At 44.1% G+C, this 20,415-nt stretch overlaps 1 long non-coding RNA gene across 1 annotated transcript in view; it reads right to left on the minus strand.

The window, feature by feature from the left end:
* LOC130113493 (uncharacterized) overlaps positions 1–19,827 on the minus strand; it is a 90,884-nt gene extending 71,057 nt beyond the window's left edge. The window contains exon 1 of the long non-coding RNA XR_008810300.1: positions 19,733–19,827. This is a non-coding gene — a long non-coding RNA (uncharacterized LOC130113493). The remainder of the gene's footprint in view (positions 1–19,732) is intronic.
* Positions 19,828–20,415: the final 588 nt, after the last annotated feature.

The following is a 20,415-nucleotide window of genomic DNA, read 5'->3' on the forward strand; positions in this document are numbered from 1 at the left end:
AGCAGCAGAAATCTGAACCACAAGCTAGGAACAAGACAGATGAAGATGAGTTTGTTGATCATTTTGATTACTTTGCTCGCCCTCAGTCACAGGATATAGATACATTTGTTTCTTATCATCTTCAACAAACCCCAAATGTTCCTATACCAAAAGTTTTCAATAGCAAAGATGGGATTAACCGCAAGTGGTTGACTTATTGTGAAAAAAAAAATCTCTGTACCTCTCCATTTGTCTGGCATTTGCAGCTTTGGTTAGTGATGGCCCTTTCATAAAGGGAGGCATGAAAGATTGGAAACACATTCACCAAAGGATAGTGGAACACGAAAATGTAAGACACACAGAGATACTCCAGATGCTTACTTTCTGAATGTACAAAAGGCAGATGTGAAAAGCCTGTTGACTGGTAACCAAATGTCATTATGTGCTGAGCAAGTGAAAAAGAAATGTCAGTGATGGAGCGCATAGTGAATGTTATTAAAGTTATAGGCAAATGTGGTCTTAGCTACAGGGGAGATAAAGAACAGGCATGTTATAACTTAGAAAACATTGCTGTTAATCATGGCAACGTTCTGGAGTTAATGCTACTCTTGAGTAGATATGACATTTGCCTCCAACAGCATGTAAACACTTTCATGGAAAATAGCAAGAAGCAGCATGAAGCTGGTGCAAAAGGCAGAGGCTCTTCTAGTTACCCTGCTGCCAAGACAAACATTCAATAAAGTTGTCATCATCAGCCAACTGTAAAAGGTGACTATAACAGAAGAAGTTAGACAAGCTGGCATGTTTTCAGTCCAAATTGACACAACACAAGATATCAGTTCCAAAGACCAGTATTCCATCATACTAAGATATGTAACAGATGTCATTCATGAAAGACTGATTGCTATGGTGGACTGTGAGTCATCTACAGGGCAGCATTTTGCAGACCTCCTGAAAAAAGTGCTACTGAAGCTTATCCAAAGGAGTTGAATCAAGTGCAACTGGACTTGGTATATATCCATGAATGCTGGTGTATGCTGTACAATGCAATGAGGATTGCACTGACCTATACATAGGAGAAACCAAACAACCACTACACAAACAGATGGTCCAACACAGAAGGCCAAACTCCTCAGTGTCGGGAACACAGAGACTGGCGGACACAAATGCAGGCAGGCAGACAGTAACCAGTTCTCAGGGTCTCTAATTCGGTCCAAGGGTCAAAATCCAGAAAGGAAATCAGACAGGCAGAGGTAAAAAATCGGCAGGCAGAAGGCTTCAAGAACTAGGCGGACTAACAAACAGGCGACGGTACCAAAACAGGAGACTGAGACTCGGAAACCAGGAACGAAACAGTCAGACACGGGGAAACTAACATGAAATGCTGGAATGCTGCTCTAGGAGACAAGACAATCTGGCACTGACACACAGGGGAGCACTGGTTAAATACACACAGGAGGAAAGGGATAACAAGGCACAGGTGAAACACATAAGGGTGGGGACAGGTAATCACATGGGGAACAGGACGTGAACACAGAGACAAGACTATCAAATAAAACGGGAAAGTGACACGTGACAGACCGTGACACTCAGGACAAGACTCAGCAGTTTATCTACACCTAAAGGAGAGGACACACTCCTTCGAGGACAGCAATGTACACATTTTGGACAGAGATGATAGATGGTTTGAAAGGGGTGAAAGAATCCGTCTATGCAAAACTGGAAAAACTATCCCTCAACAGATGAGGAGGTCTAGCCTAGCCTCCAAGAACAACAGTCGGTCACTAACGGCTCCAACGACTCTCATGACTACTGAAGTCGAAACTAACAACCCCCAACGACCGTCGCTGTTAAACAAATGCAAATCAATAGCTCCGATGGCGACGGGCGCGGCTGGACATCGGGGCACAGGAGATCCACGCATATCAATATAGCTCCGATAACGACGGGCGCGGCCAAACATCGGTACACAAAAGAGCCACTCATATCTATGGCTCTGTTAGCGACGGGCGTTGGTAAACATCGGGACACAAAGAGTCATGGACATCTATAGCTCTGACAACGACTCCAAAGAGGATAAATTCTGAGTCTCATCACCAGCCAGTCAGACTAGCTTGGTCTAGTCAGAAAGGCACGAACTGAGGAAGCCTGTTGGATGAGAGGCGAAACGTCTTCACGGATATATACAAAGTCCAGTTGCACTTGATTCAACTCCTTTGGATAACCATGACCTGGATGAATGAGAACATTCACAAACATACTGAAGCGTACAGACATATTGGCAAATGTGTGGGCAACTCAACAGATGGTGCAGCTTATATGCAGGGACAGTATCGGGGGTTTTCTACACTCCTCTCTGAGCAGTCTCCCAGTCAGATTCATATATGGTGTTATGCACATCTTTTTAATCTTGTACTGGTAGACACAACAGGCAGTGTTGTGGAAAGTGCATCCCTCTTTTCACTGCTTAATGATATAGCAGTTTTCTTAAGAGAGTCATACAAGCACATGCAGAAGTGGGAAGAGACGAGTCAGGACAAGTATCACAGATGTCCAATAGGGTGAACTAGGTGGTGGGCTAAGGATTAGGCACTAAGTAAAGTGTTTGGGTGCTTCGGGAATCCTCAGGGAGCTTTGTTTTTTGGAGTGCTTATGACTTTACACACCATTGTAGATGACAGTACACAAAAGCCAACTGTGATGGCCAAGGCAAAGCGATTCATAGAAGGCCTTTTGAAGTATGAGACAGTGCTCACTGCTCAAATCTTCCTTTGCATTTTTGAGCATACATCCCCCTTTTCAAAATACTTACAAACAAGGGGAATGGATATCATCACAGCTCAACGTCTGGTTGAGGGGACAGTGGAGGGTCTCAGGAAGTGTTAGGGACTTTGAAGGAGTTAAGTGTGCAGTTGATGAGTTTGTGAAGTGGGCTAATGGAAAGCTGCAAGAGGAGGAAGAGTGTGAGCTGGTAGTGCAGACTACCATTCCTAAGAGAAGAGTCAGAAAAAAGAAAAAAAATGCCAGGAGAGCTTGCAGAAGATGAGCAGCTAGCATCAGTTGATACTGACTTCAAGGTCAAAGTAGACAATGTCATTGTAGACACAGTGACAGACAGTATCCATAGGAGGTTTTCTGCTAATGTAAAACTTTGCTTGGATGTTGCCTGTCTAGACCCTAAAAACTTCGCTCATGTGAGGGGAAAATGGCCACCCCAGCTCAGCTCTGGAAGAAATAAGCAAGTGTCTGCTTAAATTTGACAATAGAGCTACAGTTGGCACATTATGTGGTGAACTGTACAGCCTTGCATCTCAGTAGGACAGACTAAAGATGTCCCCTCCCGAGGATTACACTGTCAGGACAGCTAGTGAAATGCCACAAGGAAGTGAGGATCCTTCCATAGAACAGCAGGATGTCAAACTAGAGAGCAAAAATTGTTCCTCCTGTAAAAAAACTTGTCATTTGAGTTCATCTCATCCTCTCTCTGTACAATCTTCTAACTTGATGCCTACCATGTGATTGAACTGGCCTACAAGATGCTATTAACTCTGTCCATCACACAAGTAGCCTGTGAGAGAAGCATCTCAACAGTGAAATTCATAAAAAACAGACTCAGGAGCACTTTAACCCAGAAGAACCTGGAGGCATTCATGCTCATGTGCACTGAGAAAGAAATTCTCACGTCTTTGGATGAAGATACTGTAATAAACAAAGTTGCAGAGACAAGTGCACTGCTCAGGCGTTTATTAATGTTTTAGGTTGGTAATGTTTCATTGAAGCTACACGTATGGAGAGGAAAAAGAGATGATGGCGTCATTAGCAAGTTATACTGTGAATAACACACTTGCAGAGAACAGTGCAATACTTATTTTGTTCTTTATTCATGTTTAAAGATTGGATATCTGTGCACAGAATATAGATTCCGATATTGTAAAAAAGGGCATTGTGATGTTTTAAAGAATAGTGTTGGAGATTTGCCCTTTAACCCATGTTCTCTTATTTGTGAAAATTAATCTAAGTTGTGAAGCAACTGTTTCCTTGACTTATGCAGAGGAAAAGAGATGATAGTGTCATTAGAAAGTGCAATACTTTTTAGAAAGTGCAATATTTTTTATTATTATTATTTTATTTTTTTATGTATTTTTTATGTATTATTTTATTTCATTTTTAATGTTTGGATATCTGTGAACACCTATTTCCACAGAATATGGATTCTGATATTGTTGAAAAGGACATTGTGTTGTTGTAAAGAATAATGTTGGAGATGTACATTTTAACTCATGTTCTAATAAATCTAAGCTGTGAAGCAACACCTATTTGCACTGAATTGGAAATAATATTTTAGAAAAATACATTGAATTACAAGGCTGTAGAGAACAGTGCGCTATTGCATACTTACATACTAAGGTTATAATTATATTATTTTAATATAATAGGTTGTGAACTAAAGTGGGCTGGTCTGAGGCATAAAACTCCGGGGCTGAAAATTAGTCCACTCCGACCCTGTTGTACACATTTCAAATATACGTTTCAAATTAAAAGCCGTCTAGCGTTACAAGTCCCGGGCTTTTATTTGAATATTGTATATTATATTGTAGCGAATTCGGGGGGGGGGGGCAACCACAGGAACTGCCGCGGCGCGAACCCGTATCGCCCGCACCGCGGGAGACATCGCTGACCGCTCGACTAAAGGGTCCGATCCGTTAGTCAAGGACTAACGTGTCTACTTATCCGTGCATGTTACACTACCCCCCCTCTTTCGTATCCCACTTCTGACACCAATGTAGCGAATTCGGGGGCAGTCCTGGAGCCGTCGCCACAGCCGGGACGCGAACCTTATCTCCCACTCCGCAAGCGACAACGTTAACCAGTCGACTAAAGGGTCCGACCCGTTAGCCAAGGGCTAAGCTAGCCTATCATCCGTGATCGTTACATTGCCCCCTTCCTTTGGGATTCGCGTCCCCGCGAATCGCCACAGCCAGGGCGCGAACCTGGGGCTGCCACCTGATATTGTTTTAGAGGGGCATGGGAGCGTCTGGTTGGTCCTTCCTTGGCGGTGCAGGCATCACAACAGTGCACAAAAAGTTCAGTATCATGCCTGTATCCGGCCCAGTAGAACCGTTGGCGCAGTTTGTTCAGCGTCTTTGTTGATCAGGATTTCAGCACCAAAGTTACACAACACAACAGAATGACAACTACAATTACACCACACCAAACAGTAATCACATAAACGCAAAAGCACATAACACACTTACAAAACATGTAATTACAACTGACAATCTGAACGCAGTGCCTGATGGGTAAAACAGGAGGGCACAATTCTATCGGCGTAGCCTCTTTGCTATATTACCCCCTCCAGCATGTCCCCTGTCCTCAGCCGACAACAAAGTCCCTATAGCGAAGGGGAAACCGTCTCCGCCGCCGCGGGGGCACGGGTCCCTGTTCCCCACTGTCCGTCCAGTTGGTAGGGCCTGTGGGTGTAGGAGGAACCATCCCGGGTGGGCTAAACTGATCTGCAGGTTCTTCATTCAAGGGGCGGTAAGGTGCCAAACGGTCCCAGTGCAGAACTACCACCCGCACCCGGACACACAGTTTCACCCGGTACACAACATCCAAAAGCTGCTCCAACACCTCACAGGGCCCCACCCACTGGCTGACGAGCGTGGGGGAGACTCATCTCTTCCGGGTTGGGTTGAAGACCCACACCTTCGCCCCCGGGGTGAAAGAGCGGCCCTGACAACGAGCGTCATACGCCCGCTTTTGTTCCGCACCTGCCTGTTCCTGATGCTGCCGAGCAAACTCGTGTGCCTCGGCCAGACGTTGTTGGAGGTCCCGCAGGTACTCGAAACCGGGTATCTTGGGAAGGTCAGTGCCAGGGGGCGTGCCAAAGGCTAAGTCCACAGGGGTCCACAGTTCTCTCTCACGAGCGCGGCCGGTGTACACCCAGTACTTTCTTGTACTGCCGACCAGTACACCCACAGGAGCAGGGGTAGATGACAGTCCCAGTCTCGCTGGTGCCATGAGGTGACAATAGCGAGTTATGTTGTGAGCGTTCGACTGAAGTTCTCCACCAGTCCGTCGCTCTGGGGGTGGAGGGGCGTTGTCCTGTTCTTCTTCACCCCCATGCGTTGACACACCTCAGCGAACACCTGTGCCTCGAAGTTCCGCCCCTGATCGCAGTGTATTTCTTCGGGCGCACCGAACCGACAGAACATCTGCTCTACAAGCTTGCAGTATCATGCCAAGGTGAGGTGGAAGAAGACTTGCCAGGTGCAGAAGCGACCAACGTGAAACTCTTTGACTCCATTGTTGACTTTTTGTAAAGTAAACAACTGAGGAGCCTGGAGGATCAAGGGATGGCTCGCCTGCTTGTCTTTCGTGACTTCATTGATGAACTGCAATCACTTCAGGAAGCTGATGAATATGGCCAAGCAACTGATGAAGAGGAAATTGATTCGGTATCAGAGACTGAAGCAGTAGTAGTTGCACCAGTGACGGGTAAGACAGTACAAACACCAGTGGTTGCTGATCAGGTAACTGGTTTGGTAAAATTGACAGATGTTGCAGCACTGCTGCCGCATAGAGAATATAAGATCCATGGTGATAAAATTTCTGATTCAGATTCTGATTTGAGTTTTAACAACTTTGTAAACAAATTGATGAGGGCCTAGCTGAAGGGTTCACAGAGGCTGACATCATCAGAACAGTGCTCAAGGTATTTAAGCCTGGTACCTTTAAAGACATGCTCATTACCAAATATTGTCTGACTGTAGCTGAGCTGAAACGTTTTCTCAGGGCATACTTTAGAAATAAAAGCAGTATTGAATTGTTCCAGGAACTGAGTAATGTAAAACAAAATCACAGAGAAAGCCCACAACAGTTTAAGTATAGACTAATGGGGTTGAAACAATGGGTACTGTTTGCCTCTAAACAAAGTGCAGGGTTCCAGTATGACAGCAAACTAGTGCAGGGAGTGTTCCTCCACTCACTTTACCAGGGGATGAACGAGAAATACTCATTCATTAGACGAGATATCAAACAACACATGTCAAACATGAATATTACTGATGACTTAATTTTAGAGTTGATAACATGGTCAGTTAACAAACACAGAGAGAGACAAAACTGCTTAGATCAGACACACAAACAAAAAGCAGTCAGTGTAGATGCAGCACAGCAGGACAGGGACAGACAATGCTATTCAGATGCAGGCAGAAGTCCAAGCTAATTGCACTGCTATACATGAGGTAACAGTTCAAGTCTCATCTTTGACCAAACGCTTAGAGAAAGCTCTCACACCAGTATAGCACCACTCCAATACACACAAAACAGTCAGCCAAGCCAGAAGTTAAAAGGAAATGCCAGCAATGTGTAGCACAAGGAAATAACAGTTGCATCCACTGTTTTTGATGCAGACGAGAGGGACACAGAACTACTGGGTGTTTCCTGAAACACCCCCCCCCCGTTTTAAAACCGAGTGAGGTCACTGGGGAGGGACCACCAGTGACCTCAGCAAGTGAAGAGTCCCCTGTCACTGTAAACTTATGGCCTAAAGATGAAACAACACCAGTAGTCCATGGGCCAGAGCCCAAAATTTCCTATTTCGGTACACTCAAGGTGGCAAAACTTACTTATAATTTTTGAAAGGATCCATGTCTGTAGATGATATTTTGGTATGATAACCATTCCTGAGTGGCAGCTGTATCACAGTTATCAGCTCATGAAGTTAACCACCCCCTAAAGTAAATTGCATTTTAGACGCTGGTGCATATCCTGGTTTAGCCTCATGGTCAGGACATTTTTCAATGTTCTATAATATTGTCTTTGGTATCATTTTAAAGGGGACCTTCTTAGCTTTCATTCAAGCCCTGTTGTGGATATTTCTCACAAATATAGAGGTCACTTGAGCTCTTCAACCCGTCAATAACACACATCTTTCTGCAATGTTCGCCTAAACTATATACTTTCTTTTAGCCCTGTGGCATCTAGGAATATCAGGGACACAAAACACAAAAACTGGAATACTCACAGGACTGTAAAGATTCAGGAAATGTATAATATACCCATACTATTTCATTGTGTGAGGTGATTGTGAACCTTAAATTAGAAGGGCATTATTACTAAGAAACTAACTAGACCAAAGCCAGTTAGTCCATGGGTCAGACCAGATATCGATATCACCCAAGGTGACACAACTTCACTGGTGCCATTTTATTTGGTACACTAACAGAAGTAAAATAATACATGATAACCTTTCCAAATGAGCAGCTATTTCATTTTTCTTTCAGGAAACCTGTTTCTGTGCCTCTCACGATTGTGTATTTGCCCAGATTTTTACAAATATAGCATTTCAACACCCCTGGTACTGATTAGCCTAGCTTAAACTCTGGGACAGTTCTTAGTTGGCCAACAACCAAGGATAACCAGTACTGTGTACTTCCATTCATTGTGCTAAGCTAGGCTAACGTGCAGCCAGATAGCTTTCTACTAAGCACATATAGAGGAAACTGGTATCTATCTTCTTGTCTCACTCTGGAGAAGATTGTAAGCTAATTTCCCATAATATTAGCATGTTCTTTTAATGTATATGTTAATATGATTAGTTAAAGTGGCTACGAGGAACTTTCATCTTGTGTTGATTTAAGCGGCCTCATGTGGACAAAATACAGCTGTTGCATAGCAACTAGGTAATGTATCTATTTGTGGCTATGTAAGATAAATAATGGTAATATGACGCTGGTGAAGCAAAGTAAACTTTGTTTTAGTAGTGTTCATACACCTAAGTTACATGTATTTGTTTGTATGTGGCAGGTGAAAACTGACTGAATATGGCCACTGGTGAACAAGCAAGTTTTTACTCAATACCAAAGCGCCCACGGGTGGAGTGCATTATCCACTGTTCTGATGATACAGATAAGCTGGTTTCACTACAAAGTGTCGACTCATGGAGAACTCTGCTCAGGGCAGCTCAGATACGAAATCATGCACCAGTTTTGAAACTGGCAAAAGACATTCCTGAGGGACAGATTCCAGCAATCTACTACCACAGAAAGTGTCGCAGTATCTTCACTATGAAGCAAATTCTTGATGGCCTCCTTGCAAAAGAAAAGAAAAGTTGTGTCTCTGCTGAAGAGAAACAATCTAAGAGAGTAACTCGACATGCTCCAAGTACATCTAGGACTTATGATGCAGAGTGCATATTTTGTCAGAAAAACAGCAAATATTCCAAGAGACAGAATACGAGAGAAGTACTGGTGCAGTGTCGAGAACTGCGAGCTGATGCAAAGATCAGGAGTGCAGCCACAAAGAAAAGGGACAGCAGAATCCTTGCCATTGTGAGTAGAGACCTTGTAGCAGCCGAAGGGCACTACCACAGGTCATGCTATAGACTTTACACCAAAGAAGAGGTTTCCAAAGGAGAGGTTGCCAGCAATGAAGATGATGATGCTGCAGCCCAGTATGAAGCTGCTGTGAATAAGGCATACAATGAGCTGTTCCTCTTCATCAGGATGGAGCTTTTTGGCAATCCTCAAGTGATGACAATGACTGATCTCTCTTCTAGACTGGTAGCTTCAATGAACTCCCAAGGCATTGCCCAAGTCAAGGAATCAACCAAGAAGCACATAAGGCGAAACCTGGAGAGTGAGTTTGCTGGAGCCTTGCAGATATTCCCTGATGAGAAAGGAAAATTCCTCCTCTATCCCGATAACTTGTCCATGAGGGAACTTGCCAAAGAAAATCAGTCTCTCAAAAGGGAGCTGCAGACCCTGAAAAGAGTCAGTGCACAAGATGTTATAGCCAAAGCAGCCATCAAATTGAGAGCAGACATTAGATGTTCCTCAAACCTGGCCGCCTGAAGTCAAACCAGAAGCAGAATGTCCTACCATTCCAGAGTCGCTCATTATCTTCCTGTACTCTCTACTCACAGGCTCAAATGATCCTGATCATGCATCCCAGAGAGTGCAGTGCCTTCTGCAGTCATTTGGCCATGACATAGTATATGCAGTGACATGTGGAAATACCAAGCCTTCCAAGCACATTGTTCTGCCATTCAGTGTCAAATCGTTGACAGGAAATGTAGAGTTGATAAACATCCTCAACCGACTTGGTCACAGTGTGTCCTATTCACAGATGGAAGAGATCAACACTGCCCTGTGTCTCCAGAAACTCTCATCATCAGGGAGTGGCATTGCCCTTCCAGCTAACATCCATCCTGTCATATTCACAACTTTAGCCTGGGACAATATCGACCGTCTTGAAGAAACTGTCAGTGGTGAGGGAACATCTCACAGAGTCAATGGGATTGCTGTGCAAGCAAAGCCAGTCAACCCACTTCCTGTCCAACCCATGCCCACTGTTCCCAAAACAAAGAAGAGAAGCATTGATGGACCCCCACCAATGTTACCAACTTACAATGCTGGACAACGGGTAGGGCCACCACAAAGCAAAAAGTCAGATGCCGATACTGCAGCCAATACTAAGCTTGCCAGAGAGAAAAACCTTCTTTGGGTCCTAGCACGCATGTCACAACAAGAAGAACAGTCAGTCAGCAGCTGGACAGGCTTCAACATCCTGACTCGAGGAGAGATGACGGTCATCCCCGACAATATAGGCTATCTGCCTACCATCAATGCTCCAGCGACACAAATGTCTACTGTCAACGAGGTGCTTAACCAGTCACTGAGCATCATGCAGTGCTTAGGCCTGAGGAAGATTGTCTGTGTCTTTGACCAAGCCCTGTATGCGAAGGCTGTCGAGATCACATGGAAACACCATGACAAGTTCCATGATATCATCGTTAGGCTTGGGGTATTCCACACCATCTGCACACTGCTGGCAATAATAGGAAAGCGTTTCCAAGATGCTGGACTCAAAGACCTCTGCATTGAGTCTGGCATGATTGCAGAAGGCTCAATTGCTGGTGTTATGGATGGCCGCAAGTACAACAGGGCAGTGCGACTACACAAGCTCCTGTATGAGGCTCTCATGCGACTGACCTTGAATGGTTTCCTGTCCTGGTTGGAAGAAACTCACAGGAATGACATGGTTCACCTGAATGAGACACTGAAGACCATTGACAGCCTTGGGAAAGAAGTCTCACAACATGCTTTGAAGGAGGTCCTCGAGAACAGCTCTTGTACACGCATCATGGATCTATTTGAAGTCTACCGTGAGTTCCTTAGAGGTGGAAACGGCAGCCTCTCGAACTTCTGGATGTCCTATTTGGACATGGTTGAAATCTTGTTGGGGCTCATCCGAGCATCCAGAGAGGGAGACTGGATGCTACACTTGGCTAGCATTCGAGCAATGATCCCATGGTGCTTTGCTTATGACAGGATGAATTATGCACGCTACCTCCCCTACTACTACGCCCAGATGTCTGAGCTGCCCATCACACACCCAGATGTGTACACAGAATTCATGGAAGGAGGCTTCTCAGTCCAACTGGGCTCCACCAATCCCTTTGGCCAAATCCCTGTTGACCAAGCTATAGAAGAAACGGTGAACAAAGACACCCAAACAGCTGGAGGGACAAAGGGATTCAGCTTGAAGCCAGGAGTTGTGACCAAATATTATCTCACAGCTGAGTATAGAAGCATGTACCTCAGACAGCTGAGAGACCTGACAGGTCAAGGCAGGTGCAAATGGTCTCATCCAGATCTAGAGTCCAAGGATCAAGAGAGATGAAGCAGATGTCCAGTCTCTCATGGACCTTATGGAGAATAACTGGCTCAATCCTATGTCCCCTGATGAGATTGATTTGGTTAGCCTCTCCACTGGCAACATGGCTCCACCTGATGTGACCATAGATCTCTTGAGAGCTCTTGAGAAAGGAGAAGAGGCCTACCAAGCATTCCAGCAAACAATGTTAGATGCAGACCCACCACCTGTGAAATTCCACGACAAGATGACCAAGCAAAGTCTGAAAACATTCTCCAATGTCAGCACAAAACAAGCTCATGGAAAGAAAGCACAGGATGTGGTTCTGAAGGCAGATAGAAACCTTTTCAGTCACATGATCCTGGTGGCTGAAAGCAGGAAGGTGAATCTGAAGGATGTCCTTGCCTACCCATTGGGCCCACTACCATGGGCACTGGCAAATGCTGATGGGTCCTTACGAAAAACAAACAAGGCTGCACTTGCCAGAGAGCTTGAAAAGAATGTATCTCCTGCAGAAGACATCCCAATCCCATCTACTTCCATCATTGATGGGATGAGCCTGGTCCAAAAAATGAATGGCAACAACAAAACCTTTGCACAGGTGGCAGAGTCAGCCTTGACCCAGGTCCTCCATGAGGGAGCACAGAGTGGGAGGATTGATGTTGTTTTTGATGTCTATCACCAGACTTCGATCAAAGATGATGAACGACTGAACCGGGGTGGAGACATCACTCTCCAGTACAAGAATCTTGCAGAGGGACACCACGTCCAGCAGTGGAGAAAATTTCTGTGCAGTTCCTCCAACAAGACCAGTCTCATCAAGTTTCTGGTGGAAGAGTGGAAACTCCCACGATACAGAGCTATGCTGCATGGCAAGGTGTTGTACATGACCTGTGAGGAAACCTGCTACAAGTTGACAGAAGATGGGTGTGAGGAAGCAGCAGAACTGCACTCCACACATGAAGAAGCTGACACCCGTCTGCTCCTGCATGCATTGCATGCAGCAAATGCGGGCTCAAAGTCAGTTATCATCACAGCTGAGGACACTGATGTCATGGTGCTTTGTCTTGGCTTCCAGAAGGACATCACCTGTCCCATCTACCAGAAGTGTGGGACTCAGAACCGCACACGGTTTGTCGACATCACCAAACTGGCAAGTTCACTTGGAGACAGCATCTGTGACAGCCTAATTGGCTTACATGCCTTCACAGGCTGCGACACTGTCAGTGCATTCGCTGGTCGAGGGAAGCTGAATGCCCTGAAGATAGTGAGAAAGCACACTTCCTGCCAAGAGACTTTTAGTCAACTGGGACAGACATGGAATGTGAGTGATGAGCTGTTCCAGAAAATTGAGCAGTTCACCTGTCGGATGTATGTTGCTAATAGCAGCACTGCTGAGGTGAACAAACTGCGTTACCAGCTCTTCTGCACCAAAAGGGGAGAGGTTGAGTCCAGCCAGCTGCCACCATGTAGAGACTGTCTCTTTATGCATGTTCAACGAGCCAACTATCAGGCAGCAATATGGAAGTGCTGTCTGCAGGCTAACCCTGTGGTGCCAGGCCCTACTGAGTATGGATGGACAGACGATGAAGGCAAGCTGGCCATTTACTGGATGCGCTCCCCACCTGCACCAGATGTGGTCTTGGAAATGCTAACATGCAAGTGTGTGCATTCATGCAAAATGCCAAGCTGCATGTGCCTGTCAAATGGACTTCCATGCACAGACATGTGCAGGTTACAGACCTGCAGTAACCAAAAACAGCAGGATGGTCTAGAACTGGACTTTGAACTTGGGGAGTCAGATGATGAGAGAAACGAGCGGTTTGATGAATGACAGTGTGATGATTCTGATGGTATTACTGTGGTAGTAGTCTATTGATGCACAGGATGTTGATTCTGGACTTGGTTACCCAGAGCTTGATAACAATAATGTAACCATATTCACATATACCCATTACCCTACCCATTACCATTACATATACCCACTAATGATATGGGATTACATGTATCATTGACTAAGTATATGTAAATGTCAATGTTGTTTAAAATATTAAAATAGTTCATTACCTCACTATGGTATTCCTTTTTATCATGTATTTTGATTGTGTATTTAAACAAATGTATAGAGACCAGTTTGTGACCTAACTGGCTTTGGTCTAGTTCTCATTTAAGGCTCACAGTCACCTCACACAATGAAATAGTATGGGTATATTATACATTTTCTGAATCTTTACAGTCCTGTGAGTATTCCAGTTTTTGTGTTTTGTGTCCCTGATATTCCTAGATGCCACAGGGCTAAAAGAAAGTATATAGTTTAGGCGAAAATTGCAGAAAGATGTGTGTTATTGACGGGTTGAAGAGCTCAAGTGACCTCTATATTTGTGAGAAATATCCACAACAGGGCTTGAATGAAAGCTAAGAAGGTCCCCTTTAAAATGATACCAAAGACAATATTATAGAACATTGAAAAATGTCCTGACCATGAGGCTAAACCAGGATATGCACCAGCGTCTAAAATGCAATTTAGTTTAGCGGGTGGTTAACTTCATGAGCTGATAACTGTGATACAGCTGCCACTCAGGAATGGTTATCATACCAAAATATCATCTACAGACATGGATCCTTTCAAAAATTATAAGTAAGTTTTGCCACCTTGAGTGTACCGAAATATCGTCTGGCCCATGGACTAATATTTTCCTGCTCGCCTGCTGAGGTCCCTTGAAGGAGGCTTTGGTGGATCGAACTGACGAGTGATGTGGTGACGCATGTCAAGTGCAGTTGTGGGCGGGGCTTAGGGGATGCTGTCGCATGAGCGGTGAAATTCAGAGCCTAGTGTCACCAGAGGTGAGGTCAGAGGGCAATATGTAAATATAGCACTTCTCCGTAGCTCATAGAACCTAGGTTCTCCACAGAACCAGGAGTTTTATGTGTTTTTCATATTTCCTAGTATTTCCTGTTTTATTTTCGTATTAATGTTTGTCTCTCGTTTCAGATATCTCTTCCTGTCAAGTTTCCCTCCTGTGTGATAACCGGTCCCGCCCTACTGTGTTCCACCTTTGTGTCATTGTCTCCCCCATGTGTTGTATTTAAGCCATGTATTTGCTCCCTCATGTTGCCAGTTCGTCTTTACCCCCGTGTAAGCGTTCCAGCATTATTTTCTTGTCTTCCCAGTGAGTGTTTTCACCATTGCCCGCTTTTTTTTTGTGACTGCCTTTTGCCTGCCGTTTTTGATACCTCTGCCTGATCTGATTGAGTATCATGTACTGATCTTTTTCCCTGATTAAACCTTTTTGGAACATTTACTATCTGTCTCAGTCTGCTTTGTGGGTCTTTCCTCATTGTGAGCCTGATATTAATGTATATCATATTTTAACCTTAGATATTTTTTAAATTTATGGGAACTGGAAAGGCTGGGCGGCAGGTAATGGCAATCAAGAATAGAGATGGAAATGTGCTGACAAGTGAGGAGAGTGTGTTGAGAAGGTGGAAGGAGTACTTCAAGGGGCTGATAAATGAAGAATAGAGAGAGAGAGAGAGAGAGAGAGAGAGAGAGAGAGAGAGAGAGAGAGAGAGAGAGAGAGAGAGAGAGAGAGAGAGAGAGAGAGAGAGAGAGAGAGAGAAGGTTGGATGATGTGGGAATAGTGAATCAGGAAGTGCGGTGGATTAGCAAGGAGGAAGTGAGGGCAGCTATGAAGAGTGGAAAGGCAGTTGGTCCAGATGACATACCTGTGGAGGCATGGAAATGTTTAGGAGATGGCAGTGGAGTTTTGAACTAGATTGTTTAACACAATCTTGGGAAGTGAGAGGATGCCTGAGGAATGGAGAAGTATACTGGTACTGATTTTAAAGAATAAGGGTGATGTGCAAAACTGTAGCAACTACAGAGGTATAAAGTTGATCAGCCACAGCATGAAGATATGGGAAAGAGTAATAGAAGCTAGGTTAAGAGGAGAGGTGACGATTAGCGAGCAGCAGTATGGTTTCATGCCACGAAAGAGCACCACAGATGCGATGTTTACCTTGAGAATGTTGATGTTTACCTTGAGAAGTATAGAGGTCAGAAGGAGTTACATTGTGTCTTTGTGGATTTAGAGAAAGCATATGACAGGGTGCCGAGAGAGGAGGTGTGGTATTGTATGAGGAAGTTGAGAGTGGCAGAGAAGTATGTTGGAGTGGTGCAGGGTATGTATGAGGGAAGTGTGACATTGGTGAGGTGTGCAGTTGCAATGACAGATGGGTTCAAGGTGGAGGGCAGTTTTGGCAGGTGGAATTACATCAAGGATCGGCTCTGAGCCCTTTATTGTTTGCAATGGTGATGGACAGGTTGACAGACGAGATCAGGTAGGAGTCTCCGTGGACCATGCACGTGCAGAAGGGGGTTGCTGCGGGTCCTCAAGCACCCGCCCTTTTGCCCCCTGATGCCAAAAGTGCCCTTTTGTCTAGACAATTTTTTATTTGTTTTGTTGTGTTTTTTGTAAATGCCCTTTTGTGAAGCACTGCCCAATCTAACTATTAATAAAATGGATGAATAATAATTCAGCCGTAAATAAAATTACCCACATGATGACCTTTCACCTGTCGACCTTACCTGACTTCATCCGATGTGCCCTCACGCCAGAGGCATGAGGCAAGCAATGGATTATCTTTGCTCGTGCTGCGCAGACAGCCAGCATATTTGATTCAGCAGGATACCTTCAATACCGCCGGTAAGTGGGGTTTGCAGCAGTGTGCTTGTTGTTGGATGTATTTTACAAGAACGAAGTGAAGAGAGTATGCACAGTTGTTTATATTGCTGTGTGTAGCCTGTAGAAGTAATGTTAGCTGCCGGCTAACAGTGGTTAACAGTGTAAGTTAGCCTGTAGAAGTAACATTAGCTATGACTCCACGGCAGACATCTAGCCAAGCTGGCAGCAGTCTAGAGAAGTCACCTGTGCACTAGATGACTAGCTAATGTGTCTATCTAGCTAGGTGATTACATTTTAAGAAGCTATTGTGTTCTTATTTAGATGTGAATGGGACGTCGTCACAAAGCTATCAAGAAGTTTAGCCGATCAGCTACGCCAGCTGTCAAATCAAGGCTGCTTGCTAACTAAAATTAGCTAATGTTTAGCTTTTGCTCCATGTCTAAATAAAATTAACAAACGCCATGTTTGGCAATAAAGCAGTTGAGTAAAAGGAAGAAGGTTTGCACACAGATGATAGCAGCAAAATAGAACAGAATAGATTTCAGGAAAAGGTATGAAATGTCACAGTGTGTGTGTGTGTGTGTGTGTGTGTGTGTGTGTGTGTGTGTGTGTGTGTGTGTGTGTGTGTGTTCTGCAGTGCAAATATGCCTCACAAGGAGAGGAAGTTAAAACAAAAAAAGAAGGAGCTGCTTGAGGCAGCAAAAGGCAGTGTATCCCTACCCAGCTGGGTTAAAAAGAGCACAACAGGTAAGAATAACACATGTACCATTTGTTTACATTGCAGAGGTATTCAATTTTAGACAACAACAACAATAATAATAATAACTGACCTAACTGACCCGGCCCACATCCTACAATTCAACATAAAGTATGATGAGGCCTTTATCCAAATGTGTGATAACATTGGTCCCTGCCAACCACTACTGTCATTTCCAAAGAATGTAGAGGGATGGTAATTTCAGAAGAAGTGGTATGAGAATAACCCATGGGTAGAATATTCTCCTAGCACTGACGCCATGTTTTGTTTCAGCTGCTGTCTTTTTTAAAATGATGAAAAATACGTACAAGAGTCACAAACATTGGAAAACCAAAGGGTTAAATTGCTGGAGAAAGGCTTTAGAAAGAATCAAAGAGCACAGTGTCTCAGAGACTCATATGTGTGGTATGGTGAGATGGAACTCATTCAAGAAAAAAAAATCACTGGAGGCAGCTTTTGAAATGAGTGACCATGAGTCGCAAGCTGCAGAAGAAAAGGAGAGGGAGAGGAACAGAGAAATTGTGTCTTGTTTGATTGCCACTACTCTTTTCCTGGTAAGACAGGGCGTGTCTTTCAGGGAGACGATGAGACCTCATCAAGCCAAAATCGAGGGAATTTCTTAGAGTTAGTGGAGTTACTCAGCAGGTATGACAGTGTAATTAAATTACACCTTGATGCCATAAAAGAGAAGCAGGGAACCCAAAGAAGACCTATTGTCTCGCTCCTCTCGAACAGATCCCAGAATGACTTAATTAAAGCTTTGGCCATATCAGTAAAACGTGTCATCAAAGAAGAAATTCAAGAGAGCAAAATATTTTCGCTACTTATGGATGAAACGACAGATGTGTCCCACACTGAACAGGTGTCCTTTGTTGTGAGATATGTACACAACATGAAAATAAAGGAGCGATTCATTCAGATGTGCAATGTGCATTCAACAAGCGGAGATGCTCTTGAAAATCTTATGATGGCTTTACTGGAAGAAAATTACCTGAAAATAGAAAACATCCAGGGTCAAGGTTATGATGGGGCTGCAAACATGAGCGAGCACCATAAGGGACTGCAGTTCAGAATCCTAAGGCAAAATCCAAAGGCCTTGTATATGCACTATCATGCACACTGCCTTAATCTGGTGTCGGTAGAAAGTGCACAGTCAAACATCTTGTTTTGTCAACTTTTTCAATTAAGTTGAAAAACTTTACACTTTTATGGCCAACTCATCAAAACGACACTCTGCATTTATTGAAATGCAGAAGAGGAAGCACCCCGATCAGCGTCCACTGGAGCTGCAGAAGCTGTCAGACACTCGGTTGGCCTGCAGAGAAAGTGCACTTAAAACTCAGGTGAAGGTCATGACACAGCAAGATCCCCCAGACTCCTCAGCTGGTGACGCAGTGATCCTTCTAAAAAGCATCACTTTTGAGTTCTTCTTGTGTCTGGAGATCACCTGTCCAATCTTCCAGGTGACTGCAGTTGCTTCTGATGCATTGCAGCAGAAAGACATGGACCTGACTGCAGCATACAACATTGTTGATGGAGTTTTACAGAGGATGGCCCAAAGCAGGACAGAAGAAGAGTTTGAGAACATTTACAAACAGGCTACAGAGAAGGCTGCATCAGTGGGCCTGGACCCTCCATCTGAGGTCCCTGGACAATCTAGGAGGAGGAAAGTGCCAGAGAAGGTCAAGTTTGCTGCCACATCAGCTACAACTGACCATGCTTTCCCAACTTTGCAGGAGTACTACCATGGTAAAACGTATTATGTTTTTGTGGACACAATGACACAAGAGCTTCAGAGACACTTTAAAGGAGGAGATAATTCCAAATGGGAAATATTGAATGCTTTCCATTGCCTGACAGTCCCAGAGAACTTGGGGGGGGGGGGAGCAACCATCCCAACAGCAGCACTCCAAGCTGTGAAGAAATTGTGTCAGTTCTATAACATTGAAGAGGAAAAGAAATTGCAGACATAACTGAACGTCTTCATGCTTCATACTCATGCCCACCACCAGTCAATGTGTCATCTATTCTTTCAGTGGTCAAGGAAAACAATGCACATCTAGTTTTCCCCAACATGACTGAGCTGCTGAAGACATATGAGACACTTCCGGCGTCAACAGCAACTGTGGAATGTTCTTTCTCAAAACTGAAGCTGGCAAAAACCAAACTTTGCAGCCTTTGCAAAGAGGAGAGATTGTCTGAGCTGCTTCTGTTGGCCATTGAGAAGGATATTCCAATAAACCACGATGATGTCATAGACATCTTTAGGGACATGGCCGACCGGAAATTGCTGTTATGAGCGCCTACAACAACGCCTCCTCCACTTATTGGTAAGATTAATGCTACTCTGTGATGTTTAGTAGGTGCCAACAGAATTAACACACACATTTTAGTTTCTTTATTTAGATTTTTGATTAGACATATAATCAATCAAAATCCAAATATATCTCAGAGTCACAATGCAATATATGAAATCATGATCATAATATTGCATACTGTAGACACACAAGCAAGCAACAAACACACATACACCTCTGGCTATATAGATTTTTTTGTCTCACTCTTACCTCTGCCATGACCACCCTCATCCTTTTCCCCCCATTAATGTTTCCTTCTCAGATTATTTCCCACACTTTTTTGAATCTGGTACCTTATTTTCTCTACCTGCAGCTCTTGGTGTGCAGCAGCCATCTCCTGTGAGCATCTCCCTCTCCAAGCAGTCAGCTTTGGCAGCAGCTGCAGCACTACAGCAGGTCAATCACAGTGAGCCAGTTCCAAACATTTTCAGCAAGCTTTACATCTTGTCATTGTCACATAACAATTGTTTAATCAGCTAATATATCTCCTATGTCTGTTTTAATGTCTATAGTCTCACAAGGCCTTCACAAGGCCTCCGGCAGTGTCACTCCCTCCAAGAATTAGACCATACCACGAATTCTTTGCCACAGACGGATTTATTTTTCTACACCGCTTTTCTTCCTTAAATCCACCATCAAACTTTAAACATACAAAATGCAGAGAACAACAACATATTACTAACACATAGTACAAGCTGTACAACATAAATATAAATATGCACAATGACGAACAAAAATACAAATAAACATACCTCGCTGGCTGCACCCACCTCGAGGGAATGAGTCCACTCAAGTATAAATAAATAAAATATTCAAAGAAATGAACACTGAAATAAAAACTCCCGACTTTAAATGGAGTACAAAACCTCTTACACCTGTCGACTTCTTAGAGGAGCACTGTGCCACATGGAAAACATTACGTGCAACAACAAAATATGTCCCCTGTGCAACACAAACTGCACACCCAGTTCTCGTG

The sequence above is a fragment of the Lampris incognitus genome, chromosome 5 (assembly GCF_029633865.1).
Source record: "Lampris incognitus isolate fLamInc1 chromosome 5, fLamInc1.hap2, whole genome shotgun sequence".
NCBI classification, from domain to species: Eukaryota; Metazoa; Chordata; class Actinopteri; order Lampriformes; family Lampridae; genus Lampris; species Lampris incognitus.